The 23,502-nt window shown below is 37.8% G+C and overlaps 1 long non-coding RNA gene across 1 annotated transcript in view; it reads left to right on the top strand.

Moving 5' to 3' along the window:
- Positions 1 to 1,714: 1,714 nt before the first annotated feature.
- Positions 1,715 to 23,502, top strand: part of LOC143434206 (uncharacterized) — a 48,995-nt gene continuing 27,207 nt past the window's right edge. The window contains exon 1 of the long non-coding RNA XR_013103547.1: positions 1,715 to 1,925. This is a non-coding gene — a long non-coding RNA (uncharacterized LOC143434206). The remainder of the gene's footprint in view (positions 1,926 to 23,502) is intronic.

The following is a 23,502-nucleotide window of genomic DNA, read 5'->3' as shown; positions in this document are numbered from 1 at the left end:
GGCCAATCTCCAGATTATGGTCATTTTTGGTTTATCAATCCCTGTGACTATATGATGTGTCTGACAATAACAGAGGAGCATATATCATTGAGCCCCAAATCCAGGCTGGAATTATGCTACTGGCAAGTGAACTACTTAAGAATTTTGTCCTAAAATTTTGAAATACTGGACATTTGTGAATGACTTGTAATGAAAAAGTAGCCAACAGTTAAAAGATGGACCAAGAATTTTTCAAACACAGAAGTCAAACGGGGGAGCAGATGAATTTTAGGTATATAACAAGACTTGGTCACCAAAATATATATACTGTGACAACTTTGATGTTTGGAAGCTGTTTATTTAGGTACTTATGACAGATATGACAATTAGGTATTATTCACATGTTTAAGGAATTTAATATGATCTACATTTTTTTAATACTCACAATGCACAATATAGTCCAATCAATACTAACCTGTTTTGTTTTATACAGAAAATATTACCTCATGGTACTATTGCAAATGGTGATTCAAATACAGGACATTTTTCTAAATTTCAAAGAAGGATGTTATTGATGCATAGAGTTGCATAAGAATTTGCCAGTGATTGGGAAAGTACAGAGAACAAAGATTGTGGTCTAGTTAGTTTTAATTGATAACTTAGGGTTAGAAGGGAGTTTCACCTGAGGAGGATGTTCAGATGAGTCTGACCTGTAGGTGTATCTGTGGAGCACTGTCTTGAATTTTAATTAATATCTAATGGTCAAGACCACCAGAGGAGGCATCATTCCCTGGGCAGGTGGTCCTGGGCTATTAAGAGAAAGATAACCAAGGGATGAGGTATTTGATGATGCAGCTGCATTTGAATCATCCATGGTCTTCTAAGTCCTCGCCCATACTTCTGTAAGTAGCCCAGTAAACTCACTGATTAAACATGAAGAAGAAAGCTAGCTGAGTATGAGTGTGCTAGTGAGCCACCAGTCAACATTCCCATGGTTTCTATTTCAAAGTCCTGCATGAGTTCCTGCCCTGACTTCCCCTCAATGGCAGGCTGTGGCATGGAAATGCAAGCCAAGTAAATCTTTTCCTTCCCTAAGTATCTTTTGCTCAGAGTGTTTTATCACAGCAACATAAACAATATTACAACAGCTAATTGGTACCAGAGAATTAGATTGTTGCTGTGGTAGACTTGCCCCTGTGTCTTTTATAACTTGTACTATTTGTGTGTCTGTGTGGGAGGGGTGAGAAACGTAGAAACATTTGGAGCTTTTATCTTTAAAAGCCATTGAGTGTTGTGGACAGAACTTGATAAGCTGTTTTCATGGGAACCTAGATGAGAAGAATGAGAAAAGGCAGACAAGGAAGGCTTGGCTCGTGATGTTTCAGAGGAAAGCAAAGATTCTGTTGAGATGAGCGAGAGAGGCCATCAGTTTGTTTGTACTGATTGCTTGGGGCTGAAAAATTAACAATGATTAATAAGAGATCAGCAGAATTCAGGGGAAAATCTGTGTGTTTTACTGAAGCAAAAGGAAAGTATTTTTCCTGGTGACATCATACAGAACCTGTCTTCCAAAAGAGCCAAGGGTACACTACAACCTGGCAGATATGCTTGGCAAGGTGTGAGAGTTGTCCACGTGGTACCTGTTTTGAAAGAATGAAAGGTACAAGGTTGAGGGGGTCATAGAGACTGGCTGATGACTAGTACTGAAATTCAGGGTCGTAGTCTGAAGAGAGACCGTAAAAGGATATTGATGAACCTACTATGGAAGGCTCAGGATATTGAAGATGCAGGCTCAGGGCAATTTGATGTCTGGCTAAAACAGCAGCGAGTATCAAGTGGTGTGGAGGGGGGTCAGGCCAAAGGTACAAGGTAAACTGTGTGTGCTGGGAAAGAGACAGCTGGAGAACTGGGGCTGTTGAAGCCTTTTGGAGCTCCACATATCATGCGTGAGTCTATGACACCAGGCATTGAACTGCATCGCTGGCATTTAGTTTTGACCCGGTTGTTTTTATGGCTCACCTCTCTTTTGGAATAACAAAGTATATAGCTTGGTTATGATTTTACAAGAGGCCGGAATTTGAATTTTTAAAGAGACATTGGGCTTTTAAAACATTGAAAAATTTAACAACTTTGAGACTTTAAAATGTATTTTATGTTGATACTAACATGAGATCTTGGGGACAAAGAATGGAAAGTTATGCTTTAATGGGGTGTCTCACCCTCTTAGAGGAGAAGGGGAGGGAGAGGGGGACCTCTGTGAGGGAGGAATTGGGAGCCTGGAACAATGTTTAGCATGTAAAATAATAATAATGATAATAATAATAATGATAATAATAATTATAATAATGATGATGACGATGATGTGAGGTGTTGGTGTGTCAAGCTTACAAGGAGTACAGACTGTTAGCTATAACATGACACAACATACAGTCACTCAAGAATAGAAACTCAATTAAAGGCTTTCCCAGAGCATACTGTCCTGTGCATAAGTCTTTAGGGTTATCAAAATTGTTAAACGATGTGAGATGGCTCAGTCTGCTGTGGGCAGCTCTGTTTTCTGGGAAGGTGGTCCTAGGCTGTGTAAGAAAGCAATCAGTACTTCTCCTTGGTTATTGCTTCAGCTCCTGCTTGAGTTTCTACCCTGACTCCCCTCAATGATGGATTGTGACCTGGAAGTGTAAGCCAAATAAATCCTCTCCTCCTCTAAGTTGTTTTTGGTCAAAGTGCTTTATCTCGGCAACAGAACAGCAACTAGAAAAAGGAAGTATTTCCTTCTCTTTTGGAAGTTATGACTCCTGAGGTATACTTTGAAACTCATAAGCTTCTTTTATAGACATCTTTTTGAATTGAGATGATTAACTTCACAATGAGGAGAATAAAACAGATCGAACAATCTCTGTTCCCAAACAATGATGTTTGTTTTGTTTTGTTTTGTTTTGTTTTGTTTGTTTTTTTGTTTTTTGTTTTTTAAGATACACTGTGATGGAGTTAGGAACTTTACTTGATCAATAATGGCTTCTCTGAAGGTTATTAGTCTAGAACCCCACAGATTGCCTTTAGGGGCTTCTGGGCACTGCACATCTGTCACTTTTCTTTGACAATCTGCAAGGTGTGGGTACAGCATCTGTACATACCATATTAATAGTGCTGTCCTGGTTTGTTTGAGAATCCCCATGGTGAGAATGTAGGCTCAACACAGAGACTGCATATGCTTAGCATACTGGCTGGAATTAAACACCTCATTTAAAAGCCAAGACATTAAAAAAGAAAATAGAGTAAGTCCCCAGTTTTCAATTGCATTGCAAACTGGGTGAGGCTTATGTGTAGAATTCTGCTTGGGTTGTTCTGAATCCAAATGGTTCATCTCTAGCTAAAGAGTAACTGAGGTATTTTGATACTTGAGCCTAGCAAAAAATTACAAAGTATATTTGTCAGTGTAACAAATATTTATTGAACATCTACCATATGTTGCAAATGAAGCCAAGAGTAAGACATATAAATGTCCTGTCCTCATGGAGTCTGCATTCTTGTAGTAGGAACTGATAATGTTAATGAGCCAATATATAAATACATAAAATAATTCCATCAGTAAATAACAGTAACTCAGACACCACAATGTCTGGTACCACTATCAAGAATGACAACGACAGATAATGATCAGGATTGGTATTTTTGAGCCCATGCTCTTTGGGTAGAGGCATTAGTGAAATGAGGAGAAGAACCATGATGGAGGATTGATATTTCTCTCTCTCTCTCTCTCTCTCTCTCTCTCTCTCTCTCTCTCTCTCTCTCACACACACACACACACACACACACACACACACACAGGAATAATGTAAATGAAACTACATAGAACTGAGCGTGGATAGAACAGTAAGGCACAATGTATGAGAGTAGAAATGGACATATTGGGAAAGACATATTCTTGGGATTTGTTATAATTGTGAATAAGAAAGCAATAGGGGACATAAGAAGATGAAATAAGATCTAATTTACATACGTCAATACTATAAGAAAGACAATATTCCAAGACAATCAATATTCCAAGTCCTGAAAACTATAAATATGTTACCTGACATCATGACACAGGACAATTAAAGTCTCAGATGTAAGTAATGCTGTCCACCAAAGAATGTCGAATGACAGAGATTATGTTGGAGGTTGAAGATAGTTACAATGTAAATCACAAATGACCACAAGGACATAAGAACCTAGGAAAAGATGTCGGGTTGATGAAGTGTGAAAAAGATGTAGTCAGCTGTGATGCTGTCTTTGACTGTGGTGGAACAAGGCAATGATCCACGGTGCATGGAGAGCTGGAAAAAACTGAAGAAGAGGAAGTAATAGATTCTACACTAGAGTCTTTGCAAATAAAAAGGCAGCTACACAACACTGGCTTTAGTTTATTGATATTTAAGTTTGGATTTCTGGTGCACAAAGTTTTATATTGAATAAACTACTAAACTTGTGGCAAAATATTGTAACATTAAATAAAATATTGTCAGGGGCAGCCCTGCTTATACACTGAAGGCTTAAAATCAGCCATAAGCCTGACATACATGCCTGCTAACACAAAGTCTTGGGCCTCTGTGGAAAAACACTGAAACAGATAACTATAAGTTATTGTAAACAAGCAGCTTTGGTGGAAATTTACCAGCCTAAGTAGTCATAGACCTTGTAGATAGGTAACCTTGGTGGTAATACCAACTTAGATAAGAACAAGTGAATCATAGGTAGAGGCATAGTGATCTGTTCCCTGAACCTTCACTCAGCTGATACTCTGTTTTGGAAGATATCTGTACTCTCCCTGAACACCTATGCTCCTGCATCATCCCCTTCCCCACATCCTGCCTTTTTGTGTATATAACCCCTGTGTGAAAAAGTAAAAATTACGATTTGTTCAGACGATAGACAAATCGTTGTTCTTTGTGTTTGCCTGTTTCCCCCCATCTTCTCTTTCAGGTCACCTCCCCCATCCATCAGGGCATTCAACAGGGGTCCGGGGAGGTGTATTCACCAACATGGGAAAGATAGGAAGAGTTGTGGGTAGAAAAGCAAGAGTTCTGGCTTAGAAATTTAAATTCAAAATGTTCTTTTGATACCCAAGAGGAAATGGTGATTAGGCAGCTCGATAAACTAGTTGAAAGTTCAGAAGATAGGTCAGGAGTGGGAATAGGAGTGTAAGGTGGTAAAGCTGCCACTGAGAAAAGGCTTTGGTCCTGCATGCTTCAGCACTAGTATCCCGCCCCCAGCTGCTCACATGTGAAATATTATGTGACACTTTTTCTTGTTAAGGATCTTATTATTTGAAATCTTTTGGCTGCTGGACTGCCTTCCTAACAGCATCCCCCCCCCCCCCCAGTTGTCTAACCACTTCATATTCAATAGAATTTGGACTACCAAAATTACTCAAATTGAGTCTAGAAAAGAGTAAAATCTAGTTTATTTTGCTGAGTACTTAGGCACATATCCATGAATATGTCCTGATCATGTGCTCTTGTCTAAACTTGCTGGTGCAAACTGGGTCTGAAGACATCTGTGGTTTGAGCAGAGTAATGGGTGCAGACTTTTATTTGTATAGTTAAAATGTCTCAATCATAAGATCAACACACGAAACATCTTGATGAAGAAAGGTGAAAGGGGGTTACCATTTCCTTATTAGTGCAGGATCTTAGGATCTTACATTTGCACACATCTCTTTATGCATAAACTCTTGTTCAGAATACAATAGTTGATACCATTTAAAGCATTGTTTGGTCTGAATGCCATCAGTGTGGCTGAGATTTGGGCTTTTGTTACTAAAGAAAAAGCAGGTGTTGAGAGTCAGTAGTAATTCTGATGCTGGTCCACCCTAATAATCTTATGTTCCCTTCTCTATGCTCTGAAAACTCACACATACCTTCTCTGAAGGTAGTACCCTAATGACTACCTCCAACTGAGTGCCTCACACTTCCAGATGAACCACAGTCTCCTTCAAGAGGAGATGGTATAGTTCCTTGTCCAGTATACTGAAACCTGAACAGCTTTTTAGGTTACCTTTCATTCAGGAGTGCCCAGTCCTTTTAATATATGTACACACACACACACACTTGTAAACTGCCAGTACTTTATTTTATGGTTTAATTTAAATATTTAAGAATTTTATGCACAAATACTGTATATTACATAATTTCCCCCCTCAACCTCTCCCCTCTCCCACTCACCCTACTCCCTTTCCAATTCATGACTTCTTTATTGTATTACATACATGCACACATGCACATGTTTATTCATAGGACCTATTGAGTATGTTTAGCCTTGCTCATATTTATATGTTTTTAAGCCTGACTTCTTGGGATTGGATAATATATCAGGGACTCATACTCAGTGAACATGGATCCTCCCTCTTTCTGCAGCTATTGATTAATTATTTTTTCTTTAATCTTTTAAAATTCATGTATCTATACAATGTATTTTTGTCATACCCATCCTTCATTATCTCCCTCCCTAATGGTTTGAAGAGGTTCGGCCCCCATAGACTCATGTATTTAAATGCTTGGCCCACAGGAATTAGCACTATTAGTAGGTGTGTCCTTGTTAGACTAGGTGTGGCCTTCTTGTTGAAGGAAATGTGTCACTGTGGAAGTTTGAGGCTCTATGTTTAAGCTCCACCCAGGGTGGAAGAGCCAGTCTTCTCTTGACTACCTTTGGATCAAGATGTAGAACTCTTGTCTCCTTCTCCAGCACCCTGTCTCCTTGTATGCTGCCATGCTTCCTGTCATGATGATAATGGACTGAACCTCTGAACCTGTAAGCCAGCCCCAATTAAATGTTTCCCTTAGAAGATTGCCTTGGTCATGGTGTCTTTTCTCACCAATAAAATCCTAACTAAGAAACACTCCTACCTTCATTTGTGCTTCCAAACCCTTCTCCATCCCAACCTCATGCCCTCAGATTTTTGGTTATTGATACTGGCCATGAATTTTTGATATTGCAGTATTACATTGTTATCTGCAAGATTCATACTCATTGTCCATATAAACAGCTTTACACATGGAAAAAAAAATCTCAAAGTGTTTTAAGTTTATGATTCCATGCTGACTGTGTTCATAGCTACTCTTGTCTGCATACAGTATACAAGCTACGAGATGGAAACATCTGAAATCTTCGTAACTGCGATTAAAATCTAGAAACAAATTCCCATGTCTCCTCACAAAGAAAAATGAGGAATCAGAATGGGCAATCTGAAGGACTCCTGTGTAAATTCAATAGGACTCCAGTCACAAAGGACACTAACTGAGACACTTACACAGCAGAACCAGACATTCTTACAGTGCTGGAAGTCAGAAATTTGAGGCCAAAGTGTTGATAAGCTGTTCTTCTCTGATGCTTTCCTCCTATACTTACAAGTGGCCACCACATTTAGACCTCCTCTTCTCTTTCCTCTGGGTACGTTGATGGTATCTCCTACTCCTTCATAAAAGATACAAGAAATTCTGTATGATTGCTTACCCAAATAGCTTCATTTTAAAATACAGGTAAATATACTCACATATTGAGGAGCTGAGGAGTAAGGTTTCACCACACTATCTTAAGGGAGATGCATTCATTGTGTAGTAGCTCTTTTGTTTTGCAGTGGGGTAAACTTCTCTGGAGCACCTGACATCCTGCATTCTTCTCTTTTGGCAGAACTTTCTATGCTTTTTCTAGAGATTCAACCACAAGAAATAGCCAGTGAAGTGAAGTAAATGAATGAAGCAGTTTCAATAGGTACTAAATCTAAGGAGCACAATGAGACCACACTCAACACATGTGCACACACACACACACACACACACAAATATATATATATATATATATATATATATATATATATATATATATGCCAAGTGGCAGGCTATATAGTTTGAAATCTGCCTTTCATTTTCATTTCCTCACAATTTATTTTTTGGGACATTTTCATACATTGACTATAGTTTGATAGTATTCACTTCTTATTATCCTCCTGGATATCCCCTTAATATAAAAGTACTTTAATGGAATGTGTTAAACAAATAGAATAATAAGAATAATAATAATAATAGAATAAGGTTTATGATGAATGAACTATCAATTTTTAGTAAAGACAGCGGACTCAGTATCATTGGCTCTTCATTTTGCCTCAGGCTCCAGTGCCATAGGTACTAATCATGTTATTATTTGCATTTTAAAGAATATTTTATCACTGCAGAATTTTGTACTAATTTTACACTGTGAAATAATCATTATTAAAATATTATCTCAATTGCCAACTCTATGCCATCTTGAATTTTTAAAGGCCAGTATCTTAATTCATTTACCTTATCTGGCACCTTACCTGCCAACTGATACGTATATTTGACAAGACCATTGACTATTACTGCTGTCTTTTCTTTTAGAAATTTTTTCTTACCTATTTTTTTTTTCATTTTGTCCATTTAAAGTAGACACAGGAAAGAATAGTCTCCTTAGTGGTCAAACCTGCTAGTACAGGTTCAAATCCCTATAGGACTTCGGGTTGCAGATACTTCAGGAAAAATCTGGGTTTCCCCTTTTATTTGTAACATAATTCCCTCAAAACATCATTCTAAGTTTATTTGCTCCTAATCAATTCCATGGAGCAGCACTAATAGCCAATGGCTTTGTCAAATCTACTCACAGAGCATAACAAATTTAGTCTTTAATTTTCTCTCCTCTGTGTACTGCCCACTTTTGCACTGGGTCTTTTCTCTAAGGTACACGATGCCTTAATCCATTAAAAAGAGATATTTATGAGAATAAAATATCCTTTTTAGGATGTGTGTCACAGTGTCCTCTGCCACTGTCTGGCAGAAAAGATGGACTGGGAAATGCCTGAGTAATGCTCACACTGCCAGGTTGTCTCCTGAGGAGACTACTTCTTCAGAGGCATCCAAATAGAGACTTGAATGTTAATTCTTCAGTCCTAAAACTCTAGGATCAGAATCCTGGTCCACACCAAAGGGAACAGAAAGAAGAGTGCCTACACACACAGTGCTAGAATTTCTTTCAGGTCTCATTTTAAATAGCCAGATTTACTACAGTTCTTTTTCTTTACCATTGTTATATACAGATATGAAAACATGTAATATGTTCCTCCAGTGGACTCAGAAAGGGCTCTGGTTTTCCAGTTGTTTCTGAACCAGATGGAGGGGACAAAACTATATCCCCCCCAACAAAGATGTGCACATCCCCATCCTGAAAATGTATGTGTATTACCTCATGTAGCAAGAAGAATCATGGGAAGCCGATGCAATAATGTGACTAATTAGCTGATTGAAAGATAGGAAACTGATCCTGGAACTTCAAGGTCAGTACATTATAAGCACACATGCTTTTCAATGTAAATGAAGTAAGCAGAAGAAGAGATTAAGGTGATTTGACGGAATACAGATTGGATCTGTTGTCCTCAGCTTTGAGGATGGAAGAAAAGACCATGTACTTAGAATGCAGGAGGCCTATAGAGCCCATACAAACAAAGACATATGATGACTCTTACAGCTAAAGCGGAACACACACTTTCCATTGGTATGATCCATTTTGGAATTTACATCTCGAGAACTGTAAATGATACATTTGAATTGATTCATCTGATACTAACACTTGTGGTGGTTTATACAATAAAATACAGCAAACATAGGAAACAAATTTGGTGTTTTCCCTAATGTTTTGATATCAGAACCCTAACGTGAAAAAATTCACAACCCTGTAACTTGCCATCTAGCCACTAAGCTAGTGTTGTGTATGTTCAGTTGTGCCATATCATTATTCAGTTTAAAAGTTCCAGATTCTGATCAATAAAACACTCTTTAATGTTTCTGGAAAGAGTGAAATTATCTCATTGAAGTGCGGTAGACCTTAACCTTTGAAGAGAAATAGAGTAGAGTTGATATGAGTTTTGTATGGGTTGGTCATTTGATGTTCTCTCATTTCTCAGCTATCTCTAAGTATTATTTGCATTTGTATGGAAGCTTCATTATCATATTTTAGTCACTGGTATGAAGAAATTATAATTTTAAGGCACAAACCTTCTCTTTGGGGTATAACTTGGAGGTTATATACATTGTTAATGTATCAAGTTGGCTTGAAACCAGCCACATACCACACCTAACTGCACTGAAGACTAGCAAGCATAATCAGTATTCTGCTAGCCTTGTGCTTAACTAAAATTAATAGATTCTATTACACAAACAAAAGGACAAAGAAAATACTAATTCCTGCTACACATTGGAAGTGATATTGCATTGTGTGAAGGAGAGATTGATTTCAACTTGTATTCTAAGTAGGAAAAATATCTCTACCAGTTGACTTGAGAAGCCTTAGCCTAAGCAGGAGGTTACATGAGGTAATCAGAGAGCCAGGAAGCATGCAAGGAGAGCATAAGAATAGAAGACACTCTCAAGGCAGAGACTGGTAGCTGCCTTAAGTACATTGACAAGTAAGTGTGAAGATCAAGTAAAACTCTCATGTGAGGACTGTAACTTGTTAAAAATTTCTACTCCCAAAAGTGGATATCTTCAAGCCAATCAAGTGATGGGCTTAGAAGATCAGTCTGGAGACACTTTTCCTGGTCACTGTGGCAACGACTTAACACCAAACTACCTTGTGAACAGGAACCAGACAGTTGTTAGAATCTGCTGTGGATCATTTATAAATGACATCATCAAGTATAGGATTTAAGTAATATGTGGTGTAGTCATTCTCAGCCAATTGTTTTGTTGTCAACATGATGTGATAACATGGTGTTATTGCATACCATTTTTTTTTTTTTTTTTTGGAGTGGGTAGAACATCCCTATTCCACACAGGATTAAGGAAACCTGAATGGGAAAACACAGCTAGGGTGGTTCACTGTGAATCTCTAGATGTGCCACTCAGGAAACATCTCATTTGTGAATCTCTAGATGGTAGTGTCTGAGCACTTTAAATCGTGGTGGGTTTTCTTTCTAATTTTATTTTTTCAATCCGTGGTCTGACATTTGTGCCAAACACCATTGGTTATTTTATCACTAGCCTGTGAGAAAAGAATCCAGAAGCATCTCAGTGTCATAAGACTTAGATCTGTGGTCCTCCTCTACCTGTTGTCCTTACTGTAGTTGAAGGGTGAAAGTAATTTAGAAAGAATGAAGGGGTTCATGCTAATTGCTAAGTTATGGACAGTCATGCCTTTAATCCTTTGGTTCCAGTATTCTTTGTGTTGTGCTTGCTTCTGTATTAGATCCACCATCCTTTTCTACTTTCAAAAGCCTTCTAAGTATTACATGTGTTTATTATCATCTAAGTATGACATTATAAATTCCACATGATGGTTTTAGTTCTTAGACATCTTGTGAAATAAGAATCCTGAGGAGCTGAATATCCATGGCCTCTAATGTATGACTATCCATGGGGTGTATATGTTGGATAGCACACAGGAAAGATTACATTAATTTTTTAAAAACTTATTTACATAAAGTATTCCATTTTATAAACATTGTTATAAATTTTGTTCTCATTCTTGCAACACCATGTCTTTTGTTTTGTTTTGTTTTGTTTTGTTTTGTTTTTCGAGACAGGGTTTCTCTGTGTAGCCCTGGCTGTCCTGGAACTCACTCTGTAGACCAGGCTGGCCTCGAACTCAGAAACCACCTGCCTCTGCCTCCAAAGTGCTGGGATTAAAGGTGTGCGCCACCACTGCTTGGCAACACCATGTCTTTATTCTCTATTTAGTCCACAGATCTAAATCTCTCCTTTTAGTTAATGTATGATACTTCATAATTTCCCAACTCAAACATATATTTTATTTATTGGACTTAGTTGGCCAATTCTCTTTTCTTATACATTTCATTTGTTTCCAATATTTATTTAAAGTAATTAAGTAATAGTATTTAATAGTCAATGTTTTTAAAACTGCTGAAAATCATTTTAAAAAGGAAATTTGAATTATGTATGGCCTAAGGAAAAGATGATTTGAGTTTCTTAATTTTATACTTAGGAGCCTTAAAGTCATTAACTTATAGAATGAGAAGAAATACCCATGATTCTCAAATTTCTTCCTCTCTTCTTATAGAAGAAACAAGAGTTGTAAAGTATTTAACACCCCCTGCCCCAGTTACAAAATCTTGACTGATGATTTGTGTGTTTTAATCATCTGTCTCCTGGGTCACTTTCCCTGACATCTTCCAGGTGTCTTGCCTTTGTATTTTGTTTTCCACTTAAACACATTTCTCCCAAGATATCTTGAAAGATACTAGCTCCCATCTTCTCTTTCGACACTCAAAACCACTGCTATGTGATGGAAACCATTACTTTGTAAAATTAAAAAAAAAAATCTCTCTTGTCCATTGTCTTAGTTATGCTTTACTGCTGTGAACAGACACCATGACCAAGGCAAATCTTATAAAGGACATTTATGAGGCTGGCTTACAGGTTTAGAGGTTCAATCCATCATCATCAAGGTGGGAGCAGGGTAACATCTAGGCAGGCATGGTGCAGGAAGAGTTGAGAATTCTACATCTTCATCTGAAGGCTGCTAGTAGAAGACTGGGTTCCAGGCAGCTAGCCCACACCCACAGTGACACACCTACTCCATCAGAGCCACACCTTCTAATAGTGCCACTCCCTGGGCCAAGCATATACAAACCATCATACCCATGACCAAGAAATGCCTATGACGCTTTTCTTTTCAAGGAAATGTTTAGAATCAGTATAGCCCCAAGGATTTTCCTCAGGATGGCAAGAGATGAGGAACATGCTTTTCAATCTCTGTTTGTACAAGTGTTTATACAAGTCTATATAACTTCACTTTCCCACGCTTCTATAATACAATGCTTCAGCTATAAACACTCTGACTCTCACCAACCTGCCCACATTCCACTTCTTTTCCTTTCAGGAATCTGAAAATCCTTCTCAAGTTACTGTCTCATCTATGAAGTCGGGGCTAAGATTTTTTTTCTCAACACTCTCTAATACTAAGCTGTTAATAGTGTATACTGTGATAGGATATTTTCAAAATCTAAGTCAGCATTTTATTATATAATCTCCTCAATAAACCTTTAGCAGTTCTAAAGTTCCAGGCACTCAGAATGGGTCAGTGGCCATTCTTGTCCCAATTTCTTCTAGCTGCATTTGTATGACATTGGCTTTTGTAATGATTTTAAAGAAAAACCAAGAGTTATTGATCTATCATACTTTTTTTTCATTAAAACAATTGTTCTTCTCACACTTCTAAGGAGAAGCTCCTGGAACCTCATGAGTGAAATCAGAATTTTTTTCTATGTAGGCAATACATGAATTTAGTAATATTTCCTGATTAATTGTTATTGTAATTGATCAACAAGAGGTTACTGCATTTTCCATGGCTATAAAATACTGTAAGAAAATGACAATAACAGTTGATGCCTTAATCCTTAAATATGAAGCTAATGTATTTGGTTGTCCTACCAGTTTTCATTATAATTCAATTGAATATTAATTTTAGCAAGTCTTCCTTTCACATGTTATTACATGTTTTCCTTCTTGGTCATATCAACACAGCTTTTTAAGTAAAAAAAAAAAAGTCTATTAGTTATCCCTAAAATGCATGTGTCTTTAAACCACAAACACAATACTCTCTCATTAAATTTACTGATATTAATCTTGCAATATTTTTATTTTTCTAATCATGAGTATTTCCCAGTTGATTTTTCAGATCTTTAGGTAATTGACAATTGATACTCTACGTAAATGACAGTGCACAGAAGTTGGTGAGGAGGAAGAATAGTAGAAAAGCTCTAGAGGAGTTTTAAAAAGATGAGGGAAAGGAGAATTTGGAACTCATTTTTCCCCCTTGGAACAAGTTCTCATGTATTTCAGACCTACCTTTAACAGAGGCTTACCTTGAACTTCTGGTTCTCTTGCTGAGTTTACAAATAGGGATGCAACAGTCTGCCTGGTATGCTAATGATTTTAACATAGTGGAAATGGAAGAAAATAGTACCACATATAGTGAAGGGCTGAGTACAAGAGCAGCCAACAGTGGGTATTTGAAGCTATGAAATATGGGAGCATTAGAAACAATGGAAGGGTTCTGAGTAGCAGATGAAAAAAATGAATCTTGGTTAAATGGTTAGCAAAGGGGAAGATTCACTTCAGAATGAAAAATCATTAACAGTAGAAGGATTAAAAATGAAGAATTAACAAGGAGGCTCTATACTTGTGTTTAACCATTTGTACTTTCAATACCATTTAATAATATAACTATACCTTTTACAGACAGAAAATGTTATTAGGCATCAGAGAATGAGTCAATGGAATTTTTAACTGACCGCAAACAAATGCTGTAATTTCAATATCTGCTAACAACACCCCATGTAATGAAAAGATTGATTCCAGACTTTGGCAGAAAACTGTCTGGCAAAACAATAACATTTCTCATGGCTTGGCATTAAACTCTCTCCACTATATCTCACCAGGCCAACTCCACACTTAAAAACAGATGTAAGCAAAAAGACAGCAGTTCTTATGAGGGATTTTTTATATTGGGAGCACAGAGGAAGAATATGAAAATCAAAATTTGAGAATTCATTTTTGTTAGTAAATACCCACATGGAATGAATATTCAGTGAACATCTAATAAAGGCCACATGACATTGTGAGTTCTAAGAATAAAGAGCTTATTGATATTTTAAACTTTACAGTGAATTATTCCAAGAATTGACAGAGCATGCCTGTTGAACAGGTCTGTCACTGCCATTTTTTGTTGCTTATTGGCCCATTTATTCACATTGTCTATATTTCATACTGTAGTTCAGTAGCATGGACAGTGACTCTGTAGCCTTCGAAAATGAAATATATGTATTTGACATTTATAAAAAAAAATAACTAGATAAATTCAATTGCTATAATGAAGTTAAATTCAAGATCATTAAATTATAAAGACAAGGGCCCAGGAATATTAATGGACGTTTCCAAGTAGAGTTGATATAAGACATTTGTTTTTATTTTTTAAATACACAAAGGAGTTTCTAGACACAAAGAAATTAAGGTAGTGCTTTGGTAACTACACAAATTTAAAATAGTAAGAAATGACAGGTGAAGGAAGAAGTCTATTCGCTGCTCTTCTGGCATAAACACAGTTTGGAATGTGTGACCTATAGAAGGATGAAGACAATTAGCCAGTAAAAGCCCACATCTGGTGTGAAATGGCCTTGTGATGAAGACTTGGTGGTATGTACCCCCACTACTGGCTTCTTTTCACACACCTTTCTTTTACTCCTGATTCTGCCCCTCATATATTCTTACAAGACAATCTAGATATGTAGCCAAGATGGGCCTCCAATTAGTGATCCTCCGTAGTCTTTAGGATGCTAAAACTTCAGCCCTGTAGCAATACACTAGTTTAAATTGAATACATTCTGTATGGAAAGATATTCCAAATTAATAGGATGTAGTTTTGCCCTTATTAAGCCCAACCTCTAATAGAAATATTTAGTAAAGCTTGGCATATATAATAATATATATCACACACAATTATAATAAATGTCTTAGTTCTTTTGCTGTGAAGAAACATCACGACCAAGGCAAATGTTATAAATGAAAAGCATTTAATTGGGGACTTGCTTACAATTTCAGCAGTTTAGTCCACTATCATCATGGAGGGGCACTTGGCAGCACTCCTGATGCTGGAAAAGTAGCTGAGAGGTATGGGGTAGAGTGTAGTATATATGTCATGTGATTCAGACTCAAGTGGTGTTTGGCTAAAGCAGACTCATATCTTGTTTTTTTAAGGCAGAATGCATTGGAGGACATATGATGATTAGAGAGTGTATACATAGGACTCAATGAACAGTGGTGCAATGCTTATATAGCTAGCTTTGCAATGATCCTTTGGTCTTGCCTCTTCATCTTTGCCTATCTTCCCTTCATTGAGAGAGGCATAGCAGAGAATTTCTCCTGCTGTTCTGATTGGTCCTGGTCATTCCCGATGACTATTGCAGATTTGATGGAGGCCTGGTGGCTTCTGCTGGATCATGCTACTGCTATTCCTGTTTTCTTTTTGTTTTTTTTTTTTTAATTTTTTATTGGATATTTTATTTACATTTCAGATGTTATCCCCTTTCCCCATTCCCCCAGCCCCTGCCCAGGAACCGCCTATCCCATCCCCCCTCCTGCTGCTTCTATGAGAATGTTCCCCCACCTACCCCCCGACTCCCACCCTCCCAACCTCGAATCCCCCAGACTGAGCGTTTAGCCTTCATGGGACCAAGGATCTCCTCTCCCACCTATGCCAACAAGGCCATCTTCCCCTACATATACAGCTGTAGCCATGGGTCCCTCTCTATGTGCTCCCAGGCTGGTGGTTTAGACCTTGGGAGCTCTGGTTGGTTGGTATTGTTGCTCTCTTCATGGGGCTGCAAACCCTTTCAGCTCCTTCAATCTTCTCTCTTACTCCTCCATTGGGAACCCCATGATCAGTTCAGTGATTAGCTGTGAGCATCCACCTCTGAATATGTCAGACTCTGGCAGTCCTCTAAGAAGACAGCTATATCAGACTTCTGTCAGCATGCACTTCCTGGCATCCACATCAGCATCTGTCTTTGGTGACTGCACAAGGGATAGATACCCAGGTGGAGCAGTCCCCAGATGGCCCCTCCTTCAGTTTCTGTTCCATGCTTTATTTTCATATTTGCTCCCATGAGTATTTTGTTACTTCTTTTAAGAACCAAAGCACGCACACTTTGGTCTTCCTTGTTAATGAGTTTCATGTGGTCTGTGAGTTGAATCTTGGGTATTTTAAGCTTCTGGGCTAATATCTGATTATCAGTGAACGAATACAATATGTATTCTTTTGTGACTGCAATACCTCAATCAGAATGATATTTTCTAGTTCCATCCATTTACCTAATAGTTTCTTGAATTCATTGTTTTTAATAGCTGAGTAATACTCCATTGTGTAAATGTAACCATATTTTTTTGTATCCATTTCCTCTGTTGAAGGACATCTGGGTTCTTTCCAGCTTCTGGCTATTATAAATAAGGCTGCTATGAACATAGTAGAGCATATGTCTTTGTTATATGTTGGAGCATCTTCTGGGTATATGCCCAGGAGTGGTATAGCTGGGTCCTCAGGTAATGCTATGTCCAATTTTCTGAGGAACCACCAGATTGATTTCCAGAGTGGTTTTACCATTTTGAATCTTTGTTTACCATCTTATACTCTCACCAACAATGGAGGAGTGTTTCTCTTTCTCCATATCCTCACCAGCATCTACTATCACCTGAGTTTTTGATCTTAGCCATTCTGATTGGTGTGAGGTGGAATTTCAGGATTGTTTTGATTTGCATTTCCCTGATGACTAAGAATATTGAACATTGCTTTAGGTGTTTCTCCGCCATTTGAGTTTCCTCAATTGAGAATTTTTTATCTAGCTCTGTACCTCATTTTTAATAGGGTTATTTGGTTGTCTGGAGTCTATTTTCTTGAATTCTTTGTATATATTGAATATTAGCCCTCTATTGGATGTGGGCTTGGTAAATATCTTTTCCCAATCTGTTGGTTGCCATTTTGTCCTATTGACAGTGTCCTTTGCCTTACAGAAACTTTGCAATTTTATGAGGTCCCATTTGTCAATTCTTGATCTTAGAGCATAAGCCATTGGTGTTCTGTTCATGAACTTTTCCCCTGTGCACAAGTGTCCAAGGTTCTTCCCCACCTTCTCTTCTATTAGTTTCAGTGTATCTGGTTTTATGTGAAGGTCCTTTATCCACTTGGACTTGAGCTTTGTACAAGGAGATAAGAATGGATCGATTTACATTCTTCTACATGTTGTCCTCCAGTTGAACCAGCACCATTTGTTGAAAATGCTGTCCTTTTCCCACTGGACAATTCCTTTGTCAAATATCAGGTGACCATAGGTGTGTGGGTTCATTTCCTCCAAAAATATTTACATTATAATTCATAACAGTAGCAAAATTACAGTTGTCAAGTGACAATGAAATTTTTTTTTTTATGGTTGGAGATTGTCTTAGTTAGGGCTTCTATTGCCATGAAAATATACTAGGACCATGACAACTCTTATAAAGGAAAATATTTAATTGGGTCTGGCTTACAATTATTGTCATTGCAAGAAGTATAAAGGAGTGCATGTAGACATGGTGTGGGAGAGGGACGAGAGTTCTAAACTCGAACCCACCAGCAGCAGGAAGAGAGTGAGCCACTGGGCCCAGGTTCAACTTCTGAAACCACCTGCCCACCTCCCTCCACCCCTCAGGCCATGTTTTCTCTAACAGGGCCACACCTTCTAATAGTGTTACTCCCTATGGGCCCATGAGAACCATTTTCACTCAAACCACCACAGGGGTCACATTTCATAACATGAAAAACTGTATAAAATGTCTGCAGCATTGAGAAGATTGAGAACCACTGCTTTAAAGCAAGTGCAAATGGAAACAAGACCAATTCTGCACTAGAAAGAATCTTGGCGAAAGGATTAGTTTGCCTTGAGCTTTTGTTCCTTTGTTTTGTTTGTTTGTTTTTTTGGAATGGGAAGGACATGATATATAAGTTTTTAAAATAGTTTTCTCTCCCAATTTTCATGCAGTTTATCATCTTCTTTTAATGGACAGAACAGACATGTTTTATACCCAGGAGACAAAATAGCTCTCAAAACTGTCTATTTCAAGTGAATTTTGCATGCTTATAAGTATAATCAATCACTCATTAAACTATTTATATACAAAAGAATCCACTTGGCTCTTATTTTCTTATCTAGAACCTAGGAAGGTGACAACTCAATTATCCATCTTCCATCAAGGAGGGGATACTGAGCTCCATGGTGGGTAGGAGAGAGAAAGATGTAGTCTCTCTACTGAGTGTAAATGAACTTCATCTATTGTAACACCTGCCATGGCTTAAGCATGAAGGCCCTAAAGAAAGGCTCTACCAGTCCGTTGATGAGTAGGCATGCTAAACTGTAACCCCTAGCCTGGGGGAGAAGAGGATTTAATTAACAGGGATTTGATTTCATGTAAGGAAATGGGTTGCAATCATTCTTGAAGGTTCCTTTGCTGTTCTCAAGGACAATTCTAATTATCTGTGGGTTCAGTTCCTTCTTATTGAGATCAACACTACCCCCTTAGTGAAGAAGAAAAAAAAATCCCAGATATTTAAAACCATAGCATCCAGGGTCTGGTTAATTTCAATATGCAATTTGTTTTTAAATTGCAGCATTCTTAAATTAAGATTTAAGTTTTAAAATTTAAAATTCGAAAAAGAAACAATGCAATCACAGCTATTGACATTAGAGCTCCTGGATTCAAACACTGATCTTACTCTAACTAGCTAGCTTAATTCAGTTTTTAAAACATATTTAAGAGAACTAGAATAGTTGTCTTTTAATAAGCCTGCTGAGAGGATTAAATAAAATAATATATGTAAATTCTTAGTGTAATTATTTTCAGAGCTTATCAATATTACTACAGGAAAGTAATCTCTTATTTGTAATTCTTAAATCCCCAAATCCTGAAAAATCCAAAGTTGTTTTGCAAAGCATTTGGCGGCGAAACATCATCTGAGGCTATTTAGACTCTTAGTGTCACATGTAGGAATGCTAGCTCATCTTTATCATGAGTTGTAGGAATTGCTTATGCTTCATTATAGAAATGTTTCATCGGATGTTATAAGTCCAGTCTGGGTACCATATTTCTAGTTTAAATGCTCCTAATTTCCTGATGGTGAGTCGTGAATTTCAGATGAACAGTGTACAGTTGGATTAGAGGTATAAGTGACAATACAGGGATTAGCATGGATTGTTCATCTGTCTCTATTCTACAGTCAAGGCATATTAAAATTCTTGAAAACTTTTAATTTTTTCTCAAAACACAATTCGGTGGATAAACTTTTGGAAACTGCTTTATTTTACGTTTTGATCTGAAAGAAAAATCCTAGTAATGTCCTCCCTTTTGTGGGGCTGGAAAGCCGAGCATCTGGAGGAGCTAGTCTGGATCTAGAGTGAGGTCAAGATGTGTCCAAACCTGGAAAATCTGGTCCTGAGACAGGCAGGAGTTAGAACTGTTACCACCCCTTACCCCCTTGCCCTGGGTCTGCATGCTCTGGTACACGTAGTCTGTACAACCCCCCACCTCAGCCTCTCTTAAGGTAGTTACTGAGCTTGGTGACCAAATACAGGCTTAACCTCCCTCTCTCCCTATAAGTACGTGCCCAGGGAAGCACCTGGAATTTCTTCATCATGCAAATGAAGTATTGTGGGCACCTTGGTACCTGAAACCCCTACCCAGTCCCCAAGACTTATACAGCCCTGTTACCCCAAATACAGGAGAGCTATTTCACTGAAAACCTTTCTGAGAAAGCCATTTTCCCCGTGCACATAAGCCTGACAAAATCCTGCGAAGCCACCCCACCCAGATAGCTGGTTCCTTCTAGTGCTGCTTAGTGTGTAAAGGTGTCTGGATACCGCAAGGCCAGAAGCAAAACCCAGGCAGCACACTTTGGCTCTATTCGGAGCCTACTGATGTGGGGCGGGTCTTTATATCTTCTTACACTGGGCAACTGTTTAGAGGGTGCTCTGTTAAGACTACACTCTTGGAAGCTGGTTTGGACTCAAACATGGATGACTAGTAATTCAGTGATGATCATGCAGTGGAGAAAACGTTATTAAAATTTTCCCCTAAAAGGTTTTTGATTTATAACCTGGTGGCATCTATTTTTAGTGTAAAATTTGACTTTTCTTATGTCAACATGGAGAGAATTAAAATCATTTTCCTTAAAAAAAATACACATTAAAACATGCATCATTTAGATTCATAATGTCTGGTTCTTCTTTTCTTTTGTGTTTCAAGGCAGAGATTCCTTTTTGTAGCCTGAGCTGTCCTGAAACTCAGTCCATAGACCAGGCTGGCCTCCAACTTGGAGATCACCTGCCTGTGCCTCTCCAGCTCTGGATTAAAGGTGTGTACGTACCACATGGCATGTGGTTCTTCTTAAAACAGAAGCAGTGGAGCCATTTCAAAATGCTGCTAAGCAGTAGCAATTGCCTAAAACTTGGCTGTTCTAGTTTTGGGTCCCTGAATGTTGCTGTTTTGTCTATTTCAAAGCTGGATGAAAGCATACTTCTTATGGCTTTTGTTCAAGTAAACTATAGTCATGATATTGGATAACAGATATGTCTTTTTCTCAGCCATGTCAAATTTGGTATTAGGGGGATTTTCACTCTACAACATTTTTTTCCTGTGTCTGGTCCTCTTTGTTACCTCTTGCTCTAGGATTCTAGTTTCAGAAATACTAATTTCAACTAGAGCTTTGTCTCTCATTCTAATAAAATCTCCAAGCTCTAAAAACACTCTGAATTTGACTTTTTAAAAGGCATGAGATATTCCATGATTATTTCTTAAGATAATCTGTGGCCAAATTCTCCAATAACCTTAGAATTCCTTTGAATGTACATTGGTGTGTCTCAAATGCATTCAGCCTTAGTTCTTTCCAAAGCTAGAAAATGGTACAGTGATTTTCCTAAGTGGAGAGATCATACTGAAACTAGATCTTAAGAAACATAGTCATCAGTCCATATGCTATAGTTTTTATGTGGCAGTTTTGGAGTTCACTAAAGAAGAGTACTTAGTAAGTATGTACAGTGTGAAATTTTTGGTGGGGTATGTTCAGTTTAGGTAAATAGTCTTTCTTGTTGGTGGAGTCCTGAATCCACTGGGAGAAACACAGAATCATCACATGGAGATTTAAATAATCTCCTCGTGGTGGAGAATTGTTGAGAAGTTAACACTGGGGATGAGGTAACAGTGATCTCCTAAGTTAAATTTATGACATATCGTTATTCACCCCAAGCTTGTAAGTAATGGATGGCCAGAAACCTAACCTCCTCCCCAAAAACCAGAACTGTTATTACAAAACATGACAAAAAAGAGGTACACTTTTCAAAACTTAGATGCATTCAAAGAAGAAAGGAAAGGAGATTCAATCATTACTGTCAAGATTCTGCTGGTTAATTTACTAATCAGATAATTTAATTGTCTTCTCATGGAGAGGTGAGGACGTACAAGATGCGTAGAATGTCTGTCTAATGAAAACAGAAAGGGAAATGTAGGAATATCCAATAGTACCAGCCCAAATAATGAAAAGACTGTAGTCAACGTTGGCTTTCAAATTCCTACCTCTGCCCCGACCATCCAAGGACACAGGAAATGTGGCTTACAAGCAGCTATTTATCTTTTAGGGAAACCATTTGAAGGCTGTTCTCTGAGTAGATTGCCACAATTTTCAGGTAATAGAAAGAGTGGTTACCACAGGCGAAAGCTTCTCTCATCAGAAGCTTAGTAGTGTGAGTCATTTGTCAAATACTTTAGGATATTAAGACCTCAAATATCCAGCAGTGAATTCTGGTTTTCAGTCTACATGACACACACTTTATCAAAGTAACACCATGGATGAATAGAAGACCTCAGTAAAAGTGATTTTGAGATTTCCAAGTGGGAAGCCATCACCATGCCCCCTACAAAAAGATACTTATACATCCTACATCCTATGTTGGTGAAGAACATGAATCTCTCTCTCTCTCTCTCTCTCTCTCTCTCTCTCTCTCTCTCTCTCTCTCTCATCTCATCTCATCCTATCTCATAATTTCTCTCTCTATCTCTATCTCTATATCTATCTATATTGATACCTGTATCTGTATCTGTATCTATATCTATGATTATATTGCAGCTCATTCTTTCCATAGATGGAAAATAGGGCACTTCTTTAGCATTTGAGCCACATCAAGGAAAGCACACAAGAAGCAAAAAAGCTCAATAGAAAATGGATGAGCTCCTAGTTTCTAAGTGATGGTATCTGCACCTTCATCGTCTTCTGCCACCACTGATACACTTCACACATAAATATAAGCTACTAAAAGGATAGTAATTCATTCTGCAGGACCATGGAATTTGACCTCAATGAACCAGGAGATACGTGTTTGTGTTGGTGGTACATCAGAGGGAAGTAGAAAGAGAAGACATATAGAAAAGAGAGCATGAAATAATTTAAAACATTAAGTTTTAATGATAGAAATGTTGACAAAACCAGTATGTCAAGTTTATCTGATTCACAGATACGACAGCTGAGAGGAATAAGAGCTCCTGGAGATGTAAGATTGCCAGAGAGGATATCATTCCATTCTAAGACCATTGTGTGCTGCTTCAGACTGAATAGATACATGAAACAAAACAATTACACATGCAGAGTCTGTCATGCTAAGGACAAGTCTTTACCCCAGATTGTCAGTGTTTTATGTTTTGCTCCACACATAGTAAACCCACTCTCGGTTATATATGAAAGTATTATTAATACTTTCAATATATAACAGATACTTTATACTTTTAATAAACTTCAAAATAAATGGAAGACTTTCCAGTGTAGCAGTTACACTAAACAAGGTAGGTAAGTTCTTCAGAGATAACTTTCTGAAAGTTGTCTTTTTAGAAGTACTATGATCTTCTTTAACTTTTATTTCTAGTCACTGTAAAAAAAAAAAAAACAAAA

The sequence above is a fragment of the Arvicanthis niloticus genome, chromosome 13 (assembly GCF_011762505.2).
Source record: "Arvicanthis niloticus isolate mArvNil1 chromosome 13, mArvNil1.pat.X, whole genome shotgun sequence".
In the NCBI taxonomy this organism is placed as follows: Eukaryota; Metazoa; Chordata; class Mammalia; order Rodentia; family Muridae; genus Arvicanthis; species Arvicanthis niloticus.
Note: the sequence above shows the minus strand (reverse complement) of the source record. Positions and strands in the feature narration are given on the sequence as shown.